At 48.0% G+C, this 15,142-nt stretch overlaps 1 protein-coding gene across 2 annotated transcripts in view; it reads right to left on the bottom strand.

The window, feature by feature from the left end:
* PTPRN2 (protein tyrosine phosphatase receptor type N2) overlaps nt 1-15,142 on the bottom strand; it is a 1,142,627-nt gene that overhangs the window by 888,934 nt on the left and 238,551 nt on the right. The gene's annotated exons all lie outside the window — the stretch shown is intronic.

The raw sequence follows: 15,142 nt of genomic DNA, 5'->3' as shown, positions 1-15,142 counted from the left end.
TAATGGAACCTAATTTATTTAGGTCCATTCCATTCGTCTAAAATGACACACACTTCTCATCAAACTCTTTTCATATCACACCTTCTAATTAATTTAGGTCCTAATTAGTCTTTATTTAGAGAATTGTTCATTTCAAGACAAGCTTCCTGTGTGGGAAGAAGCTAGGCAGGGAGGGGGAGTTCAAACATTCAAATTACCTTTCTCCCTTCTATACAAAAGACTAATTTAGAACCTAGGTGCTTATAATACCCTCTGACCATCTGCAGCTCTAGGCTTCAAAAAAACAAAACAAAATGGGTGCATTTATTGTTGTTCTCTCCTGTACACAGTGATCCAAAGGAAATCATTCAAATGCAACAAGTTTAATTAGCATGCTATTCTTCATATTGCTTGTTTTAATTCAGTAATTACTGCAGATACTGCATTTATAATCAAAAGGGACAGTGCAATTTGACTAGTAGAACATAACATTAAGAATTAATTTACAAATACCTATTTATTTCTATGGGGTTTCCACAGATGAAAGAATAAAGAGGAAAAACAGCTGCTCTCAAAATTTGAGCAGTACTTCTGGTATTGTAGAGTATAGGCCTATACCAATGTAATTTCATTTATATTCCTTATGCTTTTGATTTGTTTTTATTGTGAAGTTTTGTGGTCTGCTGTTGTGGTGGCATATTTTGGTGTTTATGTATCTTGTATACAAACCTGATATCCTAGTATGAAAGGCAGGTTAAAAATACTTTCAGTCATCATCATCACATGATAAACTGAAGTATTCACCTCATTTTGAATGGAGGCAAATTAAAATAAAGAAAACCAAAAACTTTCAGATATAATTCTGACTTACAGTTTGAACAACAATTAGTTCTCACTGAATTTGTTTTACCATGAAGCAAAATGTTTTCTGAAAGAGGTATGGCTGTTTATCTAAGATCTTGCCATGCCACCATAAATTTTGGGTTTGGTTTCATATTTCTCTGTCATATAATGTGTCTGACAACTGTAACTATTTAGGGTTACAAAAAGACAGGGAGATACCTTTCATTCCTCTTGTACATAGTAACAGAAGTTAATCTGATAAAAGGTTTTATCTATTTTGTTCCCCTTGTTCTCAGAGACTAGCCCAGCACAAAGTATCTCAAAACCAGCTCCTTTCAGATGTCCAATGAATGCATGGGGGGAGTGGGACTTCACATGCTATCCCCACCTCTGATCTGTGTGCTCTTGCTAGCTTGGAGAGAACCCTACATGTGTACAGTTGCATGTGTACACATGTACAAAATTATGCATGGTGTGGAGAATGTGGATAGGGAGACATTTTTCTCCCTCTCTTGAAATACTAGAACCTGGGGTCATCCTATGAAGCTGATTGGTGGGAGATTCAGGACAGATAAAAGGAAGTACTTCTTCACACAGTGCATAGTTAACCTATGGAATTCACTACCTCAGGATGTAGTGATGGCCACCAATTGGGATGGTTTTTAAAGGGGGTTGGACAAATTCCTGGAGGAAAAGGCTATCAATGGCTACTAGTCTTCATGGCTATGTGCTACCTCCAGTACCACAGACAGTGAGCCTATGTACACTAGTTGCTGGGGAACATGGGTGGGAGGGTTCTGTTGCGTTCATGCCCTGTTTGTGGGTTCCTGGTCGACAGCTGGTTGGCCACTGTATGAACAAAATGCTGGACTAGACAGACCCTTGATCTGATCCAGCATGGCTCTTCTTATGTTCTTATGTTCATGGAGAGAAGCAGGGACGTTCTAGCATATGCTTTCAAAACTGCTTCTTAATTAAGAATAAAAGAGCAATATAGCAATCTCTGGATAATAAAATGCTTGATTAAAAAATCAATGTTGTAGAAGACTTCTGATTAAATCTAATTCCATTTAAGAGAATACCCTTTCCACATAACATTATTCTGGTTTACCTTCTTTCCTGATACAGCATCTACTCTGGCACAACCTAAGGTGCTTTCCTTAGACTTCCTTCTCCATGTGTCTATATGTTCTGGCTACGATCTTTAGTGTTCTGATTTTGAGTACTCATTACAATTCAGAGGAGTCAGCTGTTTATTTTACTTTATGCAGCAAAGGAGCAGTTTTAAAATTTGCGTTACTGGTTTCCCCCTTGGGAACTGTTGTAACACCACGTAATAAGAACAGTGTCCTGCTAAGAAAACACTAATCCACCTTTTAAGGAAATGACAATCCCCAAAAGCCAAAGAGCTGGTCTAGTAGAACTATCTTTCTCCTGTTCAAGGGATCCCAGATGTCAGTCTTCCTCAACCTTGTTGTTGTTGTTCAGTCGTTCAGTCGTGTCCAACTCTTCGTGACCCCATGGACCATAGCACGCCAGGCCTTCCTGTCCTGCGCTCTCTCCCGGAGCGTGCTCAAGTTCATATTCATTGCATCCGTGATGCTATCTAGCCATCTCATCCTCTGCCGTCCCCTTCTCCTTTTGCCTTCAGTCTTTCCCAGCATCAGGGTCTTTTCCAGGGAGTTTTCTCTTCGCATTAGGTGGCCAAAATATTGGAGCTTCAGCTTCATTATCTGTCCTTCCAATGAGCACTCAGGGTTGATTTCCTTTAGGATGGACTGATTTGACCTCCTTGCAGTCCAGGGGACTCGTAAGAGTCTTCTCCAGCACCACAGTTCGAAAGCATCAATTCTTCGGCGCTCAGCCTTCCTTATAGTCCAGCTCTCACAGCCATACATTACTACTGGGAAAACCATAGCTTTGATTAGACGGACCTTTGTCGGCAAGGTGATGTCTCTGCTTCTTACTATGCTGTCTAGGTTGGCCATAGCTTTCCTCCCCAGGAGCAAACGTCTTTTAATTTCATGGCTACAGTCACCATCTGCGGTGATCTTGGAGCCCAAGAAAGTAAAATCTGTCACTGCTTCCATTTCTTCCTCTTCTATATGCCAGGAAGTGATGGGGCCAGATGCCATGATCTTAGTTTTTTTAATGTTGAGTTTCAAACCAGCTTTTGCACTCTCCTCTTTCACCCTCAACAACAGGCTCTTTAGATCCTCTTCACTTTCTGCCATTAGGGTGGTATCGTCTGCATATCGGAGGTTGTTGATAATTCTCCCAGCAATCTTAATTCCGACCTCTGATTCATCCAACCCGGCATTTCTCATGATGTACTCTGCATATAAGTTAAATAAGCAGGGTGACAATATGCAGCCTTGTCGTACTCCTTTCCCAATTTTGAACCAATCGGTTTTTCCATGTCTGGTTCTTACTGTTGCTTCTTGACCCTCGTACAGGTTTCTCAGGAGACAGGTAAGGTGGTCTGGTACTCCCATCACTTTAAGAATTTGCCACAGTTTGTTGTGATCCACACAATCAAAGGCTTTAGCGTAGTCAATGAAGCAGAAATAGACGTTTTTCTGGAATTCTCTTGCTTTCTCCATGATGCAGCAAAAGTTGGCGATTTGATCTCTAGTTCCTCTGCCTCTTCGAAACCCAGCTTGTACTTCCGGTAGTTCTCGGTTCGCATACTGCTGAAGCCTATCTTGTAGGATTTTGAGCATCACCTTGCTGGCATGTGAAATGAGCGCAATTGTGCGGTAGTTTGAACACTCTTTGGCGTTGCCCTTCTTTGGAATTGGAATGTAAACTGACCTTTTCCAGTCTTGCGGCCACTGTTGAGTGTTCCAGATTTGTTGGCATATTGAATGCAGCACTTTAACAGCATCATCTTTTAGGATTTTAAATAGCTCGGCTGGAATACTGTCATCTCCGCTAGCTTTGTTGTTACTAATGCTTCCTAAGGCCCACTTGACTTCACTCTCGAGGATGTCCGGCTCAAGTTCAGTGACCGCACTATCATGGCTATCAGGGACATTCAGATCTTTCCTGTAGAGTTCTTCTGTGTATTCTTGCCACCTCTTCTTAATCTCATCTGCTTCTGTTAGGTCCCTGCCTTCTTTGTCCTTTATCATGCCCGTCTTTGCACAAAACGTTCCCTTGAGATCTCCAATTTTCTTGAAGAGATCTCTAGTCTTTCCCATTCTGTTGTTTTCCTTGATTTCTTTGCATTGTTCATTTAAGAAGGCCTTCTTGTCTCTCCTTGCTATTCTCTGGAACTCTGCGTTCAGTTGGGTATATCTTCCCCTTTCTCCCTTGCTTTTCACTTCCCTTCTTTCCTCAGCTACTTGTCAAGCCTCATCAGACAGCCACTTTGCTTTCTTGCATTTCTTTTTCTTTGGGATGGATTTCGTTGCTGCCTCCTGAACAATGTTACGGACCTCCGTCCATAGTTCCTCAGGCACTCTATCAGGTCTAATCCCTGAAATCTATTCCTCACCTCCACTGTATATTCATCAGGGATATGATTTAGGTCATACCTGAATGGTTTAGTGGTTTTCCTGACGTTCTTCAATTTAAGATGAAATTTTGCAAGAAGCAGCTCATGATCTGAGCCACAGTCAGCTGCAGGTCTTGTTTTTACTGACTGTATGGAGCTTCTCCATCTTTGGCTGCAAAGGACATAATCAATCTGATTTCGATATTGACCATCTGGTGACGTCCATGTGTAGAGTCGCCTCTTGTGCTGTTGGAAAAGAGTGTTTGCTATGATCAGCGTGTTCTTTTGGCAAAACTCTATTAGCTTTTGTCCTGCTTCATTTTGTACACCAAGGCCATGCCTGCCTGTTATCCCGGTGATTTCTTGATTTCCTACTTTAGCATTCCAATCCCCTATGATGAAGAGGACATCTTTTTTGGGTGTTAGTTCTAGAAGGTGTTGTAGGTCTTCATAGAACCGATCAACCTCAGCTTCTTCGGCCTCAGTGGTTGGGGCATAGACTTGAATTACTGTGATGTTGAATGGTTTGCCTTGGATTCATACTGAGATCATTCTATCATTTTTAAGATTGTACCCCAGTACTGCTTTTCCCACCCTTTTGTTGACTATGAGTGCTACTCCATTTCTTCTCAGGGATTCTTGCCCATAATAGTAGATATGATGGTCACCTGAATTAAATTCGCCCATGCCTGTCCATTTTAGTTCGCTGATTCCCAAGATGTCAATGTTCAATCTTGCCATCTCATGTTTGACCACCTCCAGCTTACCTTGATTCATTGATCTGACATTCCAGGTTCCTAAACAATATTGTTCTTTACAGCATCGGATTTTCTTTTCACCACCAGACACATCCACAGCTGAGTGTCCTTTCGGGTTTGGCCCAGCCGCTTCACTCTTTCTGGCGCTACTTGGAAATACCCTCTGCTCTTCCCCAGTAGCATATTGGACACCTTCCGACCTGGGGGGCTCATCTTCCGGCGTCATATCTTTTAGCCTTGTGATACGTTCCATGGGGTTTTCTTGGCAAGAATACTGGAGTGGGTTGCCATTTCCTTCTCCAGTGGACCACATTTTGTCAGAACTCTCTGCCATGACCTGTCCGTCTTGGGTGGCCCTGCACGGCATAGCTTATGGCTTCACTGAGTTACGCAAGCCCCTTCGCCACAACAAGGCAGTGATCCATGAAGGGGATCATCCAAATGTTTAGAGCACATTTGGTATTATCCAAATGTTTTGGACTTCAACCCCCATCAGCCCCAGCCGGCATGGCCAATGCTCATTATTGCTGGGAGTTGTAGTAAAAAAAATCTGGAGGGAACCAAGTTGGGGAAGGCTGCATCCTAAACTAATCTGAAAGTAATATTGTTAAGGCACCTGATATCAGTCCTGAGAATTGTAGATTTAAGACTTGTTCCATTTCACTGCACATGTCTCTCTCCATTTCATGTTCTTCATCTTGAACTCATATTGGGCACATGCAGTGATCTTGACTTAGAAGAGGAATGAAATGATACGGTTGCCATGTTGAAGTTCCTTAAAACAATTACAGCATATGTTCCAACCTATCACAAGGATTAGTCCCTCACTGCAAGTTTGCTGTGGCTTGGACATGATGCAATGTGTGTGGGGGGTGGAGACTCTGACCTTAGTGGGAAGCCAGAATGACTTCCTGCATGGATGAACTTCCATGATAGCCACTTTGCAAGAAGTGGCCACCAATCTGTTAAAAATACTAACTGTTCCTTGGAATGTTTGAGTAACTGGAAAGCAGATTAGTTGACTATGTTTCAGCATATTCAAACAACAACTGAACAATTGAACATATAGTAGCTCCTGTAAATCACATTTGGACAGTCTGTGGCCCAAATACAGCCCTTGGGCACTTTCTGTGCAGCCTGCAGAGCCCCAGGGTACCCTGCCAACTTTTCCCCACCACCCAGCTGATCAGTCATCGGCTTAGTGGGACAAAGATCACTCTGTGTGGGGGGGAGGGGAGAGAGAGAGAGAGAGAGAGAGAGAATGAAAGCATGTGTGTGTGCATATGTCCTTCTGGCCCCATCCACCACCAGCCCTGCCCACTCATGGTCCTCCCCCCACACACACATACTAAGGGTCTAAATGTGCTCTAAATGAACATGAGTCTAAAAGAAACTGAGAAAGGGAAAAACCCATCTTGCCGAGCTCTAATGAGGAGAGGATATATCACCACAAACTTCCCAAGGATGGGTCTAGTGACACTATACTCAAATATGAGCTGAGTTTGTGGTGGGACCTTGCCTAACACATTTGCTGTGAGCAAATATCAATATGGCCAAAAATGAAAACCAGCATCACACTCAGTAGTTATGTGAATCAGTATCATATATCCAGAATAATTTCTGTCTAATATCTAAGCTTTTCAACCACGTTTTGTGTTTATATAATCTTCACTTTTTTGATCAAATATTCTTACTAGAAATTTCTCCACAATGCTTACCCTATGTACACTTTCTTTACATGTTCAAAAAATGCACACGGAGAGAATACAGCATCACTGAGGCAAGCTCCTCCCAACCTACACATGTTCATTGGAACATCTGTGAACAGACCCTGTACATATGGCTGTATGCTCAGTGGCTCTCTACATTCTAATAAAAGCATATAAGTTGGGAGAGATCTTGCCACAGCCATACACTTCCTATACTGTTTCAGGCTGCAGCGGGACTTGCTGATACTCTGTTCTGCCTCTGTCATGGTGAGGGATTAGCCTCGTTTTGTACTGATGAGGCCTGGCTTATTTGGTTCTGCTATGGATTGGATCCAGTGGAGGCTGCTAGCTCCGGTATTAAGGGGGCTGTGAATCCATTCTGGGTTTCAATCAGAACCAGTCAGAACTCTAAAGGAGCTATCCAAGGTGCTGAACCTATTTTGGGCTAGGGTTCAGCACAGTGGATAGCTCCTTTAGTGTTCTGGATGGTTCTGACTGAAATCTAGAATGGATTCACAGCCCCACTGAAATCAGAACCACCGGTCTCCACTGATGGGTCTTTACCAGGGTTTAGGTCAAGTCAGGTTCCTCTGAAAGACAGGAACAGGAATAGGACAGCACCACAGGGAGCTCCATTTGCAACAATTGAAAGACTCACTTGTTAACTGAGCCTTAAATAGAACTCTGGCTTCATAGAGGCTGGTACCTCCTCCCACACAGAGCATGAAGCCTTCTACCATAAAGTGGAAATACTTGCTTTAGAAGGCTTTGGCTGCAACAGCATGGAGGCAATTGGGTGTGCTGGTGGCTTCAGAACTAGAGTCCTCAAAATCTCAAGATGGCAATGCAACCCCCTCTGAAAGCATGGGAGTTCATCTTAGGAGCCCTACTAGGGTGAGAGCCCTGAGGTGAGAGGATTGTCAATGAGTGCTTCCACAGCCACATCCTTCTGCAGAGGTGGACAACTTCTGGCCCTCCAGATATTTTGGCTTCTCTTCCTGAGGAGGGAATCAGAACCTTGGGACATGACACCTCCACACATATTAATTGAATGTGTAAAGAGCATGTACATAGGGCTCGTGTTAACATTAATACATGTTATGAGGAAGGAAGGGTGAGAGATGGTCACCAACATCCTTCTGCCTCAAGGTGTCCTAGCTTTTACTTTTCAGAAGTTACAAATGCTTATTTGCTCTGGAGTAATGTCATGGTCATTCAGCAGCACAGCCAAGAATATCTATAACATGAAGCAATCAGAAGACACTTTAGACTGCCTCATTTGCTCTACTTCAACATGATACTAGCATAGAAGTCCCTGCCTATACTTATAAAATCATTTACCATCTGATAACATTCTGGATCGTGGATCTCCATACTGTTGGTACCTCATTATGCACACTAGCCACTTCTCCAAAGCGGAAACACAAGTCAACAACACCTCTTCTGCAGTATCAAACAGTGCGAAGTTCAAGATACTTTGGTAGTGAATGTCCCTTCTTATGCACTTCAACTATTCAGTTCTGACCACAATCCAAGACAACCACAATGGCAAAGAACAAATGAGGAACCTGAAGAGAAACTCTGCAAGGCCTTGGTTGTTGTTCATACTGTGGGAGAAGAAGACAAGGAGCTCCTTGGCTGTGTCTTTAGTCATGTGGGAGTGAATTAATGGGAGCAGCTAATATTGTTGGCCCTTTGGCCCTTGCTCAGTTGAAAATATGGCCCCATTAAAAAAATTTGTCAAGCAGTGTTTATGGATTACAATATATTAAGGAATAATGTGGCCTGCATATCAAACCAGCTTCCATCAAACCAGACATCAAAAATTATCAGCAGATTTTCAGGTCATTGTTCCCATTATTCAGACAGCATTCACCTACTGGAACTTCCTATTAGCCTTTTGCCAGAGCCTTTCTTCATTAGGGCTAGTGATTATGTGTTTTTCTCCCTTCTCAAGGCTGTTCACTTGCAATAGCAAGTGAAGAGGTTGCTATTGAAGAGGTTTAGCAAGTAAAGAGGTTCCTTACTCAAAACCACCAGCTACCACTGTGTGGTAACTGAGAAAGAAGTGGGACATGCTAGCTGCAGTGCCCTGTATCCACTACCTCACCTTGGCATGCAAAGGTATGGATGAGAATTTCCCTCCCTCTATATTGTTATGCAATGATGGCTGGTGGTTTTAACTAGCGAATCTCCAGCCATCACTGCTAGGTGTTTTTTCTACCTTACATTTAAATGTTCTGGAATCTGTACAACAGGAGAGCCAGGATCTGCAGGAGAAGCCACCACCCAGGGAAGAGTGGTGGCTTCTCCCTGCATCTGTGCCAAACATCCAGCAAGCCCCCCTCCAGCGTTCTCTCACTGCTAGGGTCACTATCTATCCCAGGAATGCTGGCAGGAGGAATCTCTGCCAGCTGCTGTGCTTGTGAGAGATGAGTGAGCTCCTCTCCCACGGATTGCTGTTCCTCCTCAGAATCAGAACTGCTCTGGCATTCTATTGGCTCAGTTTCCACCCTGACATCATCCCTGCTCTCATGAGCCCCCCCCCCCGTGCTCCTCCCCTGGGGCCCCAGGTTTGTGGGGGTACAGCTGGTGGAAGCGCCTCAGCAGCAACGGAGCATGCACATTTTCCGTGGGTTCCCAGGATTGCTCATCTGGCCCGTACCCCTTCCAGTCCACCAGATATTGCAGGCAGCCATGAGAAAGGCAGGAGTCCAGAATCTCTGCGACCTCAAACTCCTCCTCCCCCTCCACCAGCACTGGCGGTGGGGGGGGGGCGGCCGACTGATGAGGGTCACCAGAAACCAGGGGGGACAGCAAGGACCAATGAAAAACAGGATGGATCTTCATGGAGGGGGGGAGAGCCAGGCGAAAAGCAACAGGGTTAATCTGTGCCATAATCTGGAAAGGCCCCATGCAGTGAGGCACAAGCTTCCTTGCAGGCGAGTGAGAGGGGAGGTATTGGGTGGACAACCAAACCCAGTCCCCCAGTTGCAGAGATGGACCTGGCTGGTGCCGCCGGTCCACAGAGGCCTTGTAGGCTGTCTTGGCTTGCTCGAGGGAGTCCCGTAAGAGGTGGTGTACCGCTCGCAACTCCTCTAAAAAGTCATGGGCCGCCGGCACTGAAGAGAGAGCTAGTGTGGACGGGAAAGCCTTGGGGTGGTAACCAAAACTGGGAAAAAAATGAGTTTGGCAGGTGGAAGAATGGCAGGCATTGTTATAAGCAAATTTTGCGAGAGGCAGCAAGGAAAACCAGTCATCTCGCTGGTAATTGACATAACAGCGCAAATATTGCTCCAGAGTCACATTGGTGCACTCGGTCTGACCATCCATCTGTGGATGGTGGGTGGAGGAAAGACGGAGCGTCACATGGAGAAGCCCAAGTAGCTCCCTCCAGAAATGGGCAGTGAATTGGGCCCCCCTATCCGAAATGAGACCCTCGGGCCATCCGTGGAGACAGAAAACATGTGCCAAAAAAAGCTCCACCATCTCCCTGGCTGTGGGCAACCCAGAGCTAGAAATGTACGAAAGTCACTTACCTTTAACAAAATTTGATTCGTGGGGGGGGGAGGCGCTCCGTCCCTCCCCCAAAAAATTCTGGCCGGGGGGGAGGCGCTCCGTCCCTCCACCCCCGAATCCTGGCTGGCCAGGCCTGCAAATGGCGGTGGCCATAGCCGCCGCCGTTTGCGTCCCTGCAGTCAGCCGTGATAGGCTACGTAAATGTTTACGTAGCCTATCACAGCTGATTTTTTTTTTAAAGGGCGTACACAAATGGCAGTGCCCATGGGTGCTGCCATTTGCGTTCCTTATTTTGGCATGTCTTAGTCTACGTAAACATTTACGTAGACTACGGCAAAAATAAGGGGAAGGCAAATGGCATATTTGCATTCCCCTTATTTTCGCCGTAGTCTACGTAAATGTTTATGTAAACTAAGACGTGCCAAAATAAGGAATGCAAATGGCGGCGCCCATGGGCGCCTCCATTTGCGTACGCGTTTTTTTTTTTTAAATCAGCTGTGATAGGCTACGTAAATCTTTACGTAACCTATCACGTTGTTGTTATTTTAAAATTTGGAAATGGCGGCGGCGGCAGCCGGTCAGAAGACCGGCTGCTACTGCCGCTGCCGAACCACCGCTGGACTGCCGCCGGAGCCGCCGCCGCCGCCGCCGCCAGGAAGATTCGTCTAAGGTAAGTCCCGTCCCGGGGGGGCGGGTGGTGGCAGACCGTTTTGCCACCGATTTCGGGAGGCCGAATGCGCTGGCATTCGGCCTCCCCGAGATTCATGGCGAAATTCTCTGACATCCCTACCCAGAGCAAGGGATGAAATGGGCCATCTTAGAAAACAAATCCACCACCACCAGAATAGTGGTCTTACTGTGTGAGCGAGACAAGTCAGTGATGAAGTCAAGGGAGGGCAGTTTCCAAGGTCCTGAGAGGGTAGGCAGGGGGTGAAGCAAGCCTGTGGGCTTGCCTGAGGGGGCCTTCACCAGCTGGCAGGTTGGACAGGAGGCGACATAGGTCTTGATGTCCCGACACACGAGGCCACCAAAAATCCCGCGTCACTCCGTGCAGGGTCTTGGCGAAGCCAACATGCCCAGTGGTGGGGGAGTCGTGACACTGATGGAGGACCTTCTCGCTGAGGGGTCTAGAAGGCACATAGACCCGGCCGGAATGGTAAAGCAGGCCACCTTGCAAAGAGAAGGGGGTAGAGTGGGGGAGGCCAGAGGCTAGCCCCAATTCCTCCACTTTTGTGAGGACAAAAGCATCCTGAGCCTGTGCAGAGTGAATAAGTTCCTCCCAAGAGTGAGGCACTGCAGTTGCCACCAGGCTCTGGGGGGGGAAGAATCAGAGAGGGGGTCCAGCTTACAAGAAAGAGTATCTGCTTGTAGGTTGTTGGAGGCCTTCACATGGCAAATCTTAAGGTGGAACCGGGGTGAAAAAAGCGACCACCTAATCTGCCACTGGTTTAAGGCACGGGCTGTCTGAAGATGTTCCAGGTTGCGATGGTCAGTTCTAACTGGGTGCTGTGCCCCCTCCAGAAGATGACGCCAGGTCTCCAAAGCGGACTTGATGGCCAACAGTTCCTTCTCCCAGATGGTATAATTCCTCTCAGACATGTTCAGCTTCCTGGAGTGTAAAGTGCAGGGTTGCAACCTGCCTCCCGCCCAATCTGGCTGAAAAAGCACCACCCCCACTGCAAAGTCAGAGGCATCAGTTTGCACCACAAAAGGCTTCCTCGGGTCGGGATGTAACAGGATCGGCTCCATGAGAGGAGATGTCAGCCGAGCAAAGCTGGGCAGGAACTTTCTGTAAAAATTAGGAAACCCCAGAAAACGTTACAAGTCCTTCTTGGTGGATGGAGCCTGCCAGGTGAGGACAGCCTGGACCTTTGCAGGATCCATCCTGATACCATCAGCTGAGATAATGTAGCCAAGAGGTTAGGTCAAACGCACATTTCTCCAGCTTGGCATAAAGATGGTGCTCATGGAGGCGCTGGAGGATGGCGGAGACATGGTGCTGATGGGCATGGGGGTCCTCAGAAAATATAAGTAAATCATTGAGATACACAATGAGGAAAGTGTCCAAATAGTCCTGGAAGATGGGGGGTGGGGCGCAGGCGAGCCCAAACGGCATCACTAGGTATTCATACGCTCCATACCGGATGCCGAAACAGGTCTTCCGCTCATCCCCCTCCCAGATGCGAATCAGGTTGTAGGCGCCACGCAGGTCCAACTTTGTGAAAATCTTGGCTCGCCCCAGGCGCTCCGGCATCTCCGGTATGAGGGGGAGGGGGTACTTGTTGGGGATTGAGACTGAATTCAAAGCTCTGAAATCATGCACCAGGCAGAGTTTGCCCAATTTCTTGCACACAAACATGGTAGGGGCGCAGGCGGGGGAGGAGGAGGGGCGAATGAAGCCACGTCTGAGGTTTGTGTCCAAAAACTCCCGCAGAGCTCAAAGCTCCAGCTCTGACATCGAATACAGCCAGCCAGCAGGGATGGTCACCCCAGGAATGAGGTTAATGGCATAGTCAAAAGGTGGTGTGGGCGGAGCTGGTCGGCCTCCTTCTTGTCGAAATCATCCCGAAAAGCCGCATACTTCTCTGGGAGGATCACAGTAACTAAAGAACTGCCAGAAGCAGATGAGGAGGGGGAGGAAAGGGTTAAGGCCTGGACTGGGACTGGCACCTCAGTCGAGAGGCAATGCTTCCGGCAGTACGGAGACACAAACTCCACTTGCTGAAGCCCCCAAGAAATCTGAGGATTATGCTTAGAGAGCCAGGAAACACCCAGCACGATTGAGTAGTGGGGAACCTTGGCCAAGTGAAACTGAATCTGCTCAACGTGGGACTGGGAACACAGAGTGAGTGGAGCTGTAATCCGGGTCACTGCGCCTGAAGAAAGAGGACACCCATCGATGGTCTCCACTGCCAAGGGGGCAGGAAGAGGCAGGGTAGGAATCTTGTGGAAGAGAGCAACCGTTTCATCCATGAAACTGGTCGTAGCCCCAGAGTCCACTAAAGCTAGGGCCTCCACCCCACCCCACTGGGAGGAGCGGAGGTGAACATGCAATAGCAGATGGGAGGGTGGGGGGGTTGAGGAAAGCACCAACCTGGTGGGGAACCTACCCCCACACTGGAGACCCCCAACAGGCTTGGAGGGCAGCCTAGTCAGGCCTGGGGCGAGGATGATGAAGGAGAGGAGGGGGAGGCAGTGGGGCTGCGGGTCTAGTGCAGCAGGTTTTGGTGAAATGTCCCAGCTTTCCACACAAAAAGCATCAGCGCTCCGCACACCGCTGCTCTAGTTCCTCTGACGGCAGTGGGGCTCGGGTAGCTCCCAGCTGCATCGGGGTCTCCTCCACCCCCACCGCAGGGGCGGGGAGTGGGGGAGGGGGCAGGAAATGGGGGGGAATGGGAGGAGGGAAATCTCAGCCTCTGGCACCCCGCCAGGTCTGCCGGCACCCCTCCAGCCGACTATCTATCTGGAGGCAGGTCTGGATGAGGTCCTCCAAAGTAGGCAGGCTAGGCACGTATGCCAACTCATCCAAGATCTCGTCGTTCAAACGGTCCAAAAACTGAGCCACCAGCGCGGCATCATTCCATTGTAAATCCTGCATCATCAAGTGAAAAATTGTCACGTAGCTGGAAACTGAGTCCTTGCCCTGCCTGAGGTGGTGAATCTCCCGAGAAGCCGTCTGCGTGCACAGGGGGTCACCGAAAAAACTGGCCATCGCTGTCATGTAGGGATGGCAGAGAATTCCGCCACGGATTCCAGTGAGGCCAGATTCTAAAGAAAAATCAGCGCAAAATAGGGAATGCAAATGGCGGCCACTGTAGCCGCCACCATTTGCGTACGCTGCGTTTGGGGGGGGGTTAAGTTAGCCGTCATAGGCTACGTACTTTCTTACGTAGCCTATCACGGTCCAATTATGGCAATGATGGCAGCAGCAGCCCTGCCACAGAATCCGTGGCAGAACGGCCGCCTGCCCCCCCACGGAATCCCCCCAGGACAGCACTTACCTGGGGTGGATTCGGCTCCGGTGGCTCCAGCGGTGGCGGCAGTGGCTGGTCTCCTGGTCAGCCGTGGCAGGGCTGCTGCTGCCGCTGCCATTGCCATCCTTGGACCATGATAGGCTACGTAAGAATGTGCGTAACCTATCACAGCTAACCTCAAAAAAAAAAAAAAAAACACAGCGTATGCAAATGACGGTGGCTACGGTGGCCGCCATTTGTGTTCCCTATTTTTCACCGATTTATCTTACGTAAATATTTACGTAAGATAAAACGGCGGGGAAAAAGGGGAACACCAATAGCGTACAGGACGCTATTGATGTTCCTTTATTTTTCGCCATTCTAGCCTACGTAAATATTTACATAAGATAAATCGGCAAAAAATAGGGAACGCAAATGGCGACCGCCATAGCTGCCACCATTTGCGTACACCGCATTTTGGGGGGGGGTTTGAGGTTAGCCGTGATAGGCTACGTACATTCTTACGTAGCCTATCACAGTTGTCTGGCTGGATGTAAATGGCGGCTGCTACGGCAGCCGCCATTTGCGTCCGCACCAGGCCGTCCACGGCCGGAAATCCGGCTGCGGACAGCCCTGGCCGGCTGCTCCGCGGCCTGGCCATAGAGCGGAGCTAGCCGTCGAGGTAGGGATGGCAGAGAATTCCGCCACAGATCCGAAATCTGTGGCGGAATGGCCTGACACCCCCCGCCACCCCCCCGCGGATCCCTCCAGGACAAGACTTATCTGGGGCGGATCTTCCGGGCGGCGGCAGCTCCGGCGGCGGCAGCTCCGGCAGTGGCAGCGGCGGCGGCTGGTCTTCCGAGTGGCTGCCGTCGCCGCCAT

This window comes from Heloderma suspectum, chromosome 5 (genome assembly GCF_057233095.1).
Source record: "Heloderma suspectum isolate Gila_16-S chromosome 5, 16-S_ref, whole genome shotgun sequence".
NCBI classification, from domain to species: Eukaryota; Metazoa; Chordata; class Lepidosauria; order Squamata; family Helodermatidae; genus Heloderma; species Heloderma suspectum.
The sequence above is the reverse complement of the archived record's forward strand: the minus strand, read 5'-3'. Positions and strand labels throughout refer to the sequence as shown.